Genomic DNA, 11,017 nt, shown 5'->3' on the forward strand with positions numbered 1-11,017 from the left:
GCTGGGTCCTTCTCACCAGGGACTGGAGACCAGATTGGAGACAAAAGGTTCAGGCTCATCCAACATTGCAGGTCCCCCAATCACCCAGTGACCTTTCACCCCAGCCCAGCTGTGCCTTTAGCCAGGGCTGTCTCGGTCTCCAGGCAGTGAGATGGGCCGGGGGTGTTTCCTCAGTGATATGTTTAGACTCGAACAAGCAAACCAGGCCCCTTCAGTTCTCAATCTCCCAGCCCTAAATAGAGATGCTGTGGCCGGAACACGGAAGGGGGGCGGTGTGGGGCAGGAAACGGGGAGTGGTGACGAGTATCAGACCCAAGGAGGGGACAGAGCAGATCAGAAAGAGACTCTGCTGCATCAGCCCACAGACCCCAAGGGGGCCTGGCATCAGGGAGAAGGGCTGGCTGGAGAATCCAACCCCAGGTATCAGACGGGGGCAGATCAGAAAAGAGAGACAGGCCAGAGCTTCCCTTCTGCTGAAGTCAGACAGGGCAGAGTGCGCAGGTGGGATCAGGGAGCGACTGTGGATTGTCACCTGCCGACCCCATCAGGAGCAGAAGTTGCTGTGTCGTTTCCAACCCGATCGGTTCCCTCCACCTCTCCAATGATCCTGTGTCTGTGCCTCTTGCTTCCCGGTGAGTATCGGGGAACCCTCTGCTAATTCATAGGAGGCTGGGAGGAAACAAAGATGAGAACAGCACCTGGTCAGGACTGTGGAGGCAGGGAGAGAAATGGGAACCAGTGTAAACACTGAGTGTGAGAGTTACTGGGCCAGATCCCCAGCTGGTGTAAATGAGTGTCGCTCCACAGGAGTCAATGCCGGTTTACACCAGGTGAGGATCTGGCCCTCCAGAGAGCTGAAGGGAAAGGGGGTTCCCAGCTCAGCCAAGGTCTGTGTGCGCAAGGGATCTGCCGTGTCCCAGAGCTAACGTCCTGCCTGGTTTGCTTCTTCACCAAACACAAATCAGGAATTTTTCCCTATCTATTAAAGGCAGGTTTTGTACCTCAAAAGGGATCTTAGTAAAGTGGGAGATTTTATCTCCAGCACTAACCACACGGCACCTTTCTGTTCCCAGGGCTGAGTCCCAGCAGTCAGGAGATCTGCTCAGCTCCTGGTGAGTCCATCTGTCTGTCTGTCTGTCCATCCCCAGACACACTCAGCCCTCTGTCTATCGTGCCCGTAACCCAGCTCAGCTGAAATAAGAGGCTGCTCCAGACACATTGCATAGACCTTGCAGCCCTGGAGCAGGCTCAGTACGTCTACACTGCAATTAGAGCCTCCTGCCTGGCTTGTGCTGTGTAAAGAGCCCCATAGCTCGAACACTGTGAGTCCGAGTTAGCTGGCATTGGTCAGCTGTGGGATTTCACTGAAGTGTAGATGTACTCTTAGCAGCTGAGAGCTGTTTCCACAGCAGCCAACTTCCTTTGGCAAAATGCCCCCTGGGCTCCCCCTAATATGGGGGACACTGATGGCCCCATTGACAACTCTGACTCATTCCCCTTCTCAGGTGCTCTCCCTGCCCCCACCCTCTACCTGAGCCAGACGTCTGCCCGGCCAGGGGTCTCCGTGTGGCTCCAGTGCTCCGTGATTTCCCATGCCCCAGCCACCCACATCGTCTTCTGTAAAGACGGTGAGAAGGTTACGTCCCAGAAGGGCTCGGAGGAGAAGGTCATCTACAGCTGGGAACATGTGGTGTCCATGCGCAGTTCCGGGAATTACACTTGTGGATATGAGATCGAGGACAGCGACAACCGGGTGAACAGATCCCAGCTCAGCCCTGCCCAGCACCTCAGCATTACCGGTAAGGAGGGTGAATGGCAGAGCGAGTACAATTGTCCATGAAATGGCCGAGAGAGAATCCGGATGCAGATAGCTGAGGGACAGAAGTGTCAGGCAGAAGAAGTACATTGTTATCCTCCATATGCACCAGCCCCTAGTTGCAGACACGACACTCACTTTGTCTGTTGGTCACACAACTGTTAGTTAGACAGCAGTGGGTTATTGGTTCCCAGGACTCCTGGGTTCTACCCCTGGCTCTGGGAGCAGACTGTGGTTAGTATTAGAGGCAGTATAGCCAAGCACATAAATCTGGCACATTCCCTCTTAAAGGCACCAAGACAAAGTAGATTCAACTGGTGTTTGTGTAAAAACCTCCCTTCTAATCCCAGCACTGCCTTATGTGACCCTGTGCAACTTTTCCTTATCTGTATGAGGGGTGAATGACAGCTGTGATCTATACCATAGCAGCATGAGCTAGCGGCTGTGAAGTGCAGAGAAAAGTTACTAACACTCAGTGGAAGAGCTGGCCCTAGAGCACGGGGGTCTCCTGGCTTGTAGCTGAGTGCCGCCCCCGGGGTCCAGGACGCAGAGTGAGGAGTCCAGGCCCACACCCACAGCTTCTACGCAGGGTGACAGGGCTGCCAAATGCCCATGATGTGTGTGACACTTGGCAGGTCTGACAGAGACAATCGATGAGCCCCTTTGGGGAGGTTTCCATTCGGGGAACAGTCACGTCCCATTTAACTGGTGTAGGGGGCTGGGCTCAGCCATCGCAGCCGCGTTTCTCACACACTGAGTGTCACCTGGAGGCACTGACAGGCCCAGAATCTCCACATCCTCATTCCACAGGCCAGGCGAGCAGTGGTGAGGAGTCAGACCTGACATCTCACAGAGATGGGAGGAGTCAGACCTGACAGCTCAGGGATCTGAGCCTCCGTGGTGAACTGCCAGCCACGCTGGAGAGGAGTGATAGGGTCTGGGCTGCTGCATCTGTCGCTGGCTCTTGTGAGGCCTTTGCATGTTCCCTGCTCCTCCGACCACTCAGGGCTGTTCTGGGCAAAGGGAGGAGCCTCTCTAACAGCCTCCATCACTTAGGCCTCCCACTGTGGGAATGTGCCCTCTGCACATGATCCCCCGAGATCTCTCTCTCCAAAACATCCCCTGATCATCTGAGCCCTTCCAATAATCCCCCAAGTCCGACTTTCCCCAACCATCCCCCAAATATCTGAGCTCCCCTGACCATGCCCCAAACATCTGAGCTCCCCCAAACATCTCAAAACCTCCGTGGCCCTGGTCTGTCCCCCAAACATCTGAGCTCCCCATCCATCCTCTGAACATCTGAGTTCCTCCAACCTTCCCCAACATCTGGGCTCCAGGGGCGGCTCTAGGAATCCAGCCGCCCCAAGCACGGCGGCATGCCGCAGGGGGCACGCTGCCGGTCGCCGGTCCCACGGCTCCGGTGGAGCTTCCGCAGGCATGCCTGCGGGGGGTCCACCCGAGCCGCGGGACCAGCGGACCCTCCGCAGTCATGCCTGCGGGAGGTCCACCAGAGCCACGGGACTAGTGGACCCTCCTCAGGCATGACTGCGGAAGGTCTGCCAGAGCCGCCTGCCGCCCTGCTGGCAAAATGCCGCCCCAAGAGTGCGCTTGGTGCGCTGGGGTCTGGAGTGGCCCTGCTGAGCTCCACAAAACAGCCCCCAAACATCAGAGCCCTTGGTCTGTTCCCCAAACATCTTAGCTCCCCCAACCATCCCCTAAACATCTGAGTTCCCCAAAATATTGCCCCAAACATCTGAGTCCCTGGTCCATCCCTGAAATATCTGAGCTCAGCAGCCATCACAACATCCCCCAACTATCTCCCAAATATATGAGCTCCTGTGACCATGTTGCCTGGAGGGGTCACACTGAGAATGCTTACTCAGGACAAACTGCAAGCGATAGGGCAGACAACCCCCAAAACTGATTTTTAAACTGAAGTTTATTCTATCATTAGATTCACCAAGCCAGTAGCCAAACAGCTTGTGTAATATCACACTCTTTAACAAGAAGCCAAACTACAGTCCCCTTTAAGCAATTCAGCCTTTGGCTCCCACCCAGACAGCCAAATCTAATATAGTGAAGGTTTATTGAAAACCTTATTCACCATACTTAAAGTTCTAACTGTGACGGGTTCGGTTACAGAGACCTCCTTGGGACCGTCCCCTGATGTACTGAGGTTACCTCTGAGCCCGTTTTCCACTGACAGCTTGGGACTTCAGAACCCTGCCTGGTTGATCCAGACATGCTAGTCTGCTGCAGCACAGACTCAAGTCTGATCCACACCCCCAAAACTGCAGACTTTAACCAAAAACTGCTCAGGAGGTCACCTATCTCCAGCACCCAGACACCCAGCTCCTAATGGGATCCAAACACCAAATAAATCCATTTTACTCTGTATAAATCGTATACAGGATAAACTCATAAATTGTTCACCCTCTATAACACTGATAGATATGCACAGCTGTTTGCTCCCTCAGGTAATAATCACTTAATCTGGGTTTTTTAATAAAGAAAAGTGATTTTATTAAGTATAAAAAGTAGGATTCAAGAAGTTTCAAGTAATAACAGATGGAACAAAGTAAGTTACCAAGCAAAATAAAACAAATTTTCAGAGGAATAGCTCAGTGGTTTGCGCATTGGCCTGCTAAAGCCAGGGTTGTGAATTCAATCCTTGAAGGGGCTATTTAGGGATCTGGGACAAAATCAGTACTTGATCCTGCTAGTGAAGGCAGGGGGCTGGACTTGATGACCCTTTGGGGTTCCTTCCAGTGCTAGGAGATAGGATATCTCCATTAACTTTGGCGGGAGGGATAGCTCAGTGGTTTGCACATTGGCCTGCTAAATCCAGGTTTGGGCGTTCAATCCTTAAAGGGGGCCGTTTGGGGAACTGGGGTAAAAATCTGGGGATTGATCCTGCTTTGAGCAGCGGGTTGAACTAGATCATAGAATATCAGGGTTCAGAAGCAACCTTAGGAGGTCATCTAGTCCAACCCCCTGCTTAAAGTAGGACCAATTCCAAACTAAATCATCCCAGCCAGGGCTTTGTCAAGCCTGACCTTAAAAACCTCTAAGGAAGGCAATTCCACCACCACCTCCCTAGGTAACCCATTCCAGTGCTTAACCATTCTCTGAGTGAAAAAGTTTTTCCTAATATCCAACCTAAACCTCCTGCACTGCAACTTGAGACCATTACTCCTTGTTTTGTCATCAGGTACCACTGAGAACAGTCTAGATCCATCCTCTTTGGAACCCCCTTTCAGGTAGTTGAAAGCAGCTATCAAAAGTTGAAAGCAGCTATCAAAGTTAAAGGATGACCTCCTGAGGTCCCTTCCAACCCTAATATTCTATGATTCAATGAAAACACACAAGTCTAAGCCTAATGCATTTATGAAACTGAATACAGGTAAATCTCATCCTCAGAGATTTTCCAATCAGCTTCTTTCACAGACTAGACTCCTTCTTAGTCTGGGCCCAAACCTTTCCCTGGTACAGACCTTGTTAGTTCCAGCTCAGGTGGTAACTAGGGGATTTCTCATGACTGACAGCCTCCTTTGTTCTGTTCCATCCCCTTTTATATCTCTAGCACAAGGCGGGAATCCTTTGTCTCTCTCTGGGTTCCCACTCTTCATTCTGAATGGAAAAGCACCGGGTTTAAGATGGATTCCAGTATCATGTGACATGTCCACATGTCCTGTGAGACTTCATTACTCACTGTCTGGCACCCCCGTATACAGGAAACCTTACAACTAAACTGAGCCATTTATAACCAATTGTCCTACTTAATGGGAGACATCAAGAATCCAAGCCACCATTAGTGGCCCACACTTTGCATAGTTACAATAGAACTTCAGAGTAATACTTCATATTACTAACTTCACATACAAGAATGATGTATTCATACAAATAGGATGAACCCACTCAGTAGATTATAAACTTTGTAATGATACCTTACAAGAGACCTTTTGCATAAAGCATATTCCAGTTACATTATATTCACACTTATAAACATATTTCTGTAAAACATATGGCGTGGAACATCACACTACGAATCCCAAAACACCAGACACATTGCCCAGTAGGTCAATGAATATTTCAGATCTCACCCAAATACATGCTTACAGCCAATCCTTATTAACTAAATCAAAGATGTATTAACCAAGGGAAAAAGAAAGCGAGTTTTATACAGTTAAGAGATCAACACACATATAAATGTGTATAATGTCCTTAGGTCAGTTTCACAGCAGAGATGGTGGGTCGCTGATTAGTAAAAGTCCTGCTGGAATCAATTAAAACACGTGTAGCCCAATAGGCAGTTCAGTTGTAGACCTTAGATCTTAGTCCATCCCGTGCTTTGCTGCATATTGGGCTACCCACATTTGCCATCCTTGCCTATCAACTGCCCTTCTCTCCAAATCTTTCCATTTCACATTGAGGTGCTTGATGTTGTTCAAAACTGTTTGTTTCCATGTTATTTGTGGCCTTCCTCTTCCTTTTTGTGTTTTCTGGCTTCCATTCGAGGGCGGTATTTGGTAAGCATTCTACTTCCATTCCCAGCACGTGCCCCAGCCACTGATGTCATTTTTTGTAGATGATTTCTGAGAGGGTGCCTTGTCCAGCCATTTTTCTGACTTCTTCATTCCTCTCCTTATCTCTAAGTTGTTCAAATCCTTCCATTAGAATTCCAGGGTGAATCCAGAGCAAACCTACAGACCTCAGTTCTGTGGCTCAGTTCTTGTCAAAGGTTAAGCAGATCAGAGATTAGCTTTTTTTATAGTTCTCTAGCAGGCTGATAGCCTCTTTACAGCAATTGTCCCAGCAAGCCCTTTGCTTTGAAGTTAATCTTCTTTTTCCTATGCATACACAGGTAATTAGTTACATTCATTCACATAAGGCAATTAGTCATCCAGACTATCAATGCTATACTAGTAGATTCTGTGGGTGTTCCGGAGAAGGAGATGAATACAATCAGTATCTACTCTTGATTCTCTAATACAGGCAAACATGTTAAGGATTCAAGTCTACTTAACATGGCTTTGAAAACTATCTACAAGGAATGGCCCTGTTGATCATTTCAGTGCCTCTTGTTAAGTTGTTATGGGTCACACACCATTTGACCAGGCTGTCAGTGTCACAGCTCACCTGACCATCTCTCAAACATCTGAGCATCCCCACCATCCCCTGAACATCTGAGGCCTTCGTCCATCCCCCAAAACTCTAAGTCCCTGAACAATCCGCAACAACTGAGCTCCCCTCACCATCTACCAAATATCTGAGTTCCTTCAATCATTCCATTCCCCAAAACATTCCCCAAACATCTGACCCTCCCCCCCACAATCCCCAAGCATCTGAGATCCCCAGTACACCCTTGTCTAGCTGCTGTGTGAGCTGACTCTATCCCAGTAGTGAAATTTGTCCAGCCACCATCCCAGGACAATCCAGTTCTGCATCACTTACTCTGCAGAACTGCTCTGCCTTCTACTGCTGACACATTTCTCTTGAGGCCCTCAGCTGTTTGGCTTCCTGCACAGGTGTTAACATCTATTCAGAAGACTTTCTTTTTTTCTACATGTTTCTTTGACCTATTACCCTGATTCCACCACTTGCTTAGTCACAGCTGATTCCAGCTCCTACCTGCTCAGAGGTCACTTCTAGATGTTCTTTCTATACTGCCTTGTGTTCTTCCACACGTGGCAGTGTCCTGTACCCATCTCTCAGAAGGGACAGCAGACTCCTCAGGAACACAGAATGGGCAGCAGCAGCAATTAAGGTGGGGTGTGCAGAAGTAGCTGGAGCTGGGTGTGGATAACGTGGTGGAGGAGACTAAGCCGGTGGGGAAGCCAGTGCATCCCCATGGTTGCTGTTCTCAGGGGTGGGGGAATTCACCCCTGTGCAGAGGGTCCAGCATGAGGACCAGACCCTATTTATGTTCCTTTTATGCCCAGAGGGAATTACCCCCTGGGGGAGCTGGGTCCTTCTCACTAGGGACTGGAGACCAGGGTGGAGGCAAAAGATTCAGACTCCCCCAACATCCCAGGCCCCACAATCACCCAGTGACCTTTCACCCTGGCCCAGCTGTGCCTTTAGGCAGGGGGCTGTCTTGGTCCCCAGGCAGTGAGATGGGACAGGAGGCGTTTCCTCGGTGAGATTTTAGATTCAAACAAGCAAACCAGGCCCCTTCGGTTCTCAATCTTCCAGCCCTAGCTAGAGACATTGTGGCCAGGGCGGGAAATGGGGATGGCGTGGGGCAGGAATGGGGAGCAGTGACAAATATCAGACCCAAGTTGGGGACAGCGGAGGTCAGAAAGAAGCTGCAGTGTCTCTGCTGCCTGAACCCTACAGACCCCAGGGATCCTGGGTGCAGGGAAAGGGGCTGGCTGGAGTTTCCTACCAAGGGGAGCAGACGGGGCAAATCTAAGCAGAAATAGAAACTGGAGCTTCCCTTCTGCTGAAGTCAGACAGTGCAAACAAAGGGGGAAGGTGGGAACAGGGAGCCACTGCGGATTGTTCCCTGCTGAGCCCGGCAGCAGCAGATGCTGCTTGGCTGTTTCCAGTCCTTGCGATTCCCGCCAGTGCCCTGATGTTCCTGTCTCTGTGGCTGTTGCTTCCCGGTGAGTATGTGGGAATCCTGTGCAAATTTGTACCAGATTCGGAGAAAACAGAATTGAGATCAGCCCCTGGCCCAACTGTCGGCAAATCCTCTTTAGTGGGAGAGAAATGAGAACCAGTGTAAGCACTGAGTGTGAGAGCTACTAGGCCAGATCCGCAGCTGGCATGAATGGATGTCACTCCACTGGGGTCAGAGGAGACACATCCCCAGCTGGTGTAAATCAGTGTAGTTCCACTGGAGTCAATGCTGGTTTACGCCAGCTGAGGATCTGGCCCTGTAGAGAGCTGAAAAGAAAGTTGGTCCGAGCTTGGCCAAGGTCTGTGTGTGTGAGGAATCTGCCCTGCTGGTTTGCTTCTTCAGCAAAACATGAATCAGGAAGGTTTTCCCTGTCTGTTAAAGGTTGTCCCTGAAGAGGGACCTCAGAAAAATGGAAATTTTATCTCTAGTACTAACCACACGGCACCTTTCTGTTTCCAGCGCCTAGTCCCAGCAGCCAGGAGATCTGCTCAGCTCCCGGTGAGTCCATCTGTCTGTCTGTCCCCAGATATGCTCACCCCTCTTTCTATCTATCTATCTATCTTGATAGAAAAGGCTTCCAGCTACAGAAGATTATTGTTAATTACTATCATTACTGTGGCCCCAGACATCCCACTCAGGGATCACAGCCCCATCACACCAAGCCCTGCACCACCCTATATGAGGCTCTGGTCCCTGCCCCCGAAGAGCTGACAGTCTCCAATCTGACATCATCCCCCTGGTACCCTGTGCTGAAATAAGAGCCTGCTCCAGGGGTATTGCACAGACCCCGCAGCCCTGGAGCAGGCACGGTACGTCCACTCTGCAAGTAGAGGCCCATGGCTGGCTCATGCTGTGTAAACAGCCCCGTAGCCTGAACCCTGCGAGTCCGAGTCAGCTGGCGCGGGTCAGCTGCAGGTTTCTGATTCCAGTGTAGATATACCCCTGCAACCAGCTTCCTTTAGCAAACTGCTCCCTGGGCTCCATCTGAAATGGACAGGGCTCCACCGACAGCCACACTGATGGCTCTGACATATTCTCCTTTCCAGGTGCTCTCCGTGCCCCTACTCTCTACATGAGCCAGACGTCCGCCCAGCCGGGGGTCTCCGTGTGGCTCCAGTGCTCCATGATCTCAAGTGCCCCTGTCACCCGTGTCATGTTCTGTAAGGACGGGGAGGAGGTTTTGTCCCAGACGGGCTCAGAAGAGGAGGTTGCCTACAACTATGTTCATGTGGTGTCCAGGGGTAGCACCGGGAATTACTCCTGCAGGTACGAGATAAAGGACGGCAACAACCAGGTGACCAGATCCCAGCTCAGCCCTGCCCAGCACCTCAGCATCACTGGTAAGAAGGGGGGTGATCAACACAGCAAGTGCAATTGTGCATGCAATGGCAGTGAGAGAATCCAGATGCAGATAGCTCAGCGATGGGAGTGCCAGGCAGAAGTTGGTTGTTATCCTCTGTGTGCCCTAGCCCGTAGCTGCAGACACGATGTCTGTTGCTGGAAGGTGCATCCCTGCAGAGGCTGCAGACGTCTCAATTCTCTTTGCCCTTGTCCCACAGGCAGCACGAGCAGCAGCGGAGGAGCAGAGGAGCCGACCCCCACAGGTAACGGGCTATTGTTCTGTCACACCCTGATTATCAGAGCCCAGCTCTGTGCCCCCAGCTCTGACCTCAAGGCATAAAGTCTGGGCCAAACTCACCTTGAAGTGGGTAACTCCTCGGCCTGCAGCGCAGTAATCCCTGGATCGGCTGGGCTCTGCTGGTACAATTTTCCCAGGGCAGAGGGGCAGCACAGCCCCCGGCATTGCTTACGTCCCACTACCACCCTCTCCTGAGGACACAGCTGGTGCCAAGGCCTTGTGCTGCCCCTGTGGCCAGGGCGGGTCACCCCTGCGGTGAACTACCAGCCACACTGGAGAGGGGCGAGAGGGTCTGGGCTGCTGTGTCTGTCACTGGCTTTTCTGAGGCCTTTGCACAGAGTCCCAGTGCAGCCTGAGCAAACCTGGGCCGTTCCCTGCTCCTCCGACCCCTCAGGGCTGTGCTGGGCAAAGGGAGGAGCCTCCCCAACAGCCTCCATCACTTAGGCCTTCCGTCAGGCGAACATGCCCCCTGCAGTGTGATCCCCCCATACAGCTAGCTCCTCAAGCCATCCCCTGAACATCTAAGCACCCAGATCATTTCCATCATCTGATCTCTGCAAAACATCACTCAAACACAGCCTCCAGTCCATTCCCCGAACATCTGAAACCCCCGCCTATCCCCAACATCTGATCTCCTCCAACCATGAGCTCCCCAATCATCCACCAAATAGTTGACCTCCCCTGACCCTCCGAGCTCCTCCAATCATCACCTGGCCAGCTGCTCTGCAGAGTTGACTCCATTCCAGTGTGAAATGTGCCCAGCCACCATCCCAGAACAATCCACTTCTTCATCAATTATTCTGCAAATCTGCTCTGCCTTGTACTCCTGACAGATTTCCGTTGAGGCCCTCTACTGTTTGGCTTCCCACATAGCTGGTGATGTCTATTCACAAGACATTCTTTCATCTTTTGCCTGGTTCCCCCACTTGCTTAGTCG

The sequence above is a fragment of the Mauremys reevesii genome, linkage group 22 (assembly GCF_016161935.1).
Source record: "Mauremys reevesii isolate NIE-2019 linkage group 22, ASM1616193v1, whole genome shotgun sequence".
In the NCBI taxonomy this organism is placed as follows: domain Eukaryota; kingdom Metazoa; phylum Chordata; order Testudines; family Geoemydidae; genus Mauremys; species Mauremys reevesii.